Genomic DNA, 2,500 nt, shown 5'->3' on the forward strand with positions numbered 1-2,500 from the left:
TTAAATGACTATGTGCGGAACCTGGTCAGCAACCTTGTTGGGCCCCAAGAACCACTGCTGGCGACTGTCAAACGACGGAAGATGGCATGGTTTGGTCACGTCATACGACATAACACCCTCTCCAAAACCATCCTGCAAGGGACTGTAGAGGGAGGGCGCAGACGGGGCCGGCAGAGAAAGAGCTGGTCCGACAACGTCAAGGAATGGACCAAAATGACGATGCCAGATCTCCTCACGACAGCTGCCAAAAGAACGGCGTGGCGAGCTATGACATATTCCTCATGTTCCCCCCAACGACCCCAGCGGTCGAGGGAATGACTGACTGACTGACTGAAATGACATGACGTGTATTGACTGTATTATAATGATCTCTACTCTTCACCTTCTTCAGTACTTCCACCAACGCTCCCTTCTGTACCACCCTTGATGTTCTCTGGAGCAAGTTCACCACTTTCACCCAAGTCCTTGAAACTGAAAAAAAAAAAAAAAAAAAAAAAAAAAATCACTAGCATCGAAAGCCAGTGTTGTTTCGCAACGAGATAACAGTTACGCTAGTCTAGTCACGTGGCTGGCATGGATGGAAAGTCATTGCCTCCCCAAAGATGGCTACTGTTTGGCGAACCGTCCACTCTGACCCACGAAATGGAGAAGCGCCACGAAAAAAAGCAACAACAACAACAAAAAAAAAAAACCCAGGTACAAAGGCTTTCTTTCTTTACGAAAAAAAAGTACATAGACCTTCTATATGTACGAAGAAGAAAAGGTGCCAAGACTTTCGTTCTTTACGAAAAAAAAAAAAGGTACATATACCTTCTATATTTACGAAGAAAAAAGACACCAAGATTTTCTTTCTTTGCGAAAAATAGGTACACAGACCTTCTATATTTACGAAGAAAAAAAAAAGGTAGGAAGACTTTCTTTCTTTACTACGAAGCAAGACTTCCTTTCTTTATGAAAAAACGGTACACAGACTTCCTTTCTTTACCAAAAAAAAAGGTGGCAGACCTTCTATCTTTACGAAAAGAAAACATGTACAAAGATTTTCTTTCTTTACGAAAAAAAAAAAAGGTACACATACCTTCTCTATTCACGCAGAAAAAAAAAGGTACCAAGGCTTTCTTTCTTTAGGACAACATACGGTACTCAGACTTTCTTTCTTTACGACGAAAAAGGTACAAAGACTTTCTTTACGACAACAAATGGTACAAAGACTTTCTTTCTTTACGAAAAAAAGGTACAAAGACTTTCTCTCCTTACGACAAAAAAGGTACAAAGACTTGTCTTTCTTCACGACAAAAATGGTACAAAGGCTTTCTTTCTTTACGACAACAAACGGTACAAAGACTTCTTTCTTTACGACAAAAAAGGTACAAAGACTTTCTCTCTTTACGACAAAAAACGACAAAAACGGTACAAAGACTTTCTCTCTTTACGACAAAAACGGTACAAAGACTGTCTTTCTTCACGACAAAAAACGGTACAAAGACTTTCTTTCTTCACGACAAAAACGGTACAAAGACTTTCTTCAGGACAAAAACGGTACAAAGACTTTCTTTCTTCACGATTAAAAAAAAAAGGTACACAGCGACTGTTGGCCGGCGTTCTTTCTCTGTCTCTGGACCTTGCAACTGGAATGAACTTCCTCTTTCGCTTCGTCAAGTCTCCACACTCAGCTCTTTCAAGTCTGGCCTTAAAAAACCCACCTCTTCCCAAAATAGCCTCCCTTCCCTGCCTCTTCCTTGTCTTCAGTTTCTCCAGCTTTACAGTTATGCATGCGTGTGAATGCACTGGTGCGAAAGCGCTTTGATTTGTCTCTACGCAAGATTCAGCGCTATATAAATACCATTATTATTATTATTATTATTAAAGACTTCCGAGCCACCTCAGTCGCCCGCCCTTCGGAACACACCGCGACAGAGTCATCATTGAGGGAAAGACGGAGGCAGCGCTGACTACAAAAGCCGTGATGCATCCACCCCAACCCCCCACCACCACCAATCCCCACCACCGCACCCCCCACACCCCCCCATCCCCCATTGGTTTATCACAAAGTAATCGCTTAGAGCTCTCCAAGGGAATAAGCGTCTTAAAAAGTACTTTATTATTATTATTATTATTATTATTATTATTAATCTAATATGTTTGTAATAAATCTACAAGAGCCCAAACGTTTAATCAGTCAGCAATGTTTTTATTTTTTTTTTTTTTTTGCGTTCGTTCATAAAACTGTAGAAGAAAAGATGAGCACTGAACTGACAGCCACATAAGAACCTGAAGACACTGGTAAGGTTAAGGACTTTTCTTCAGCACACGCCAAACTCAGCCTCTCCCATCTACCACTGTTGATGGCCGGTGTATAGGGGAGAAGAGTGACCCCCTTGTCTAATTCTCTACACCTCCGCCGCACCTCCCACCCCCATCTCAATCCCACCCCCACCACACACACAAACCACCCTCATCTCTACCCTCCCCCCCCTTCCGCCCCTGGGCTCCCCCCGCT

This window comes from Babylonia areolata, chromosome 10 (assembly GCF_041734735.1).
Source record: "Babylonia areolata isolate BAREFJ2019XMU chromosome 10, ASM4173473v1, whole genome shotgun sequence".
NCBI classification, from domain to species: domain Eukaryota; kingdom Metazoa; phylum Mollusca; class Gastropoda; order Neogastropoda; family Buccinidae; genus Babylonia; species Babylonia areolata.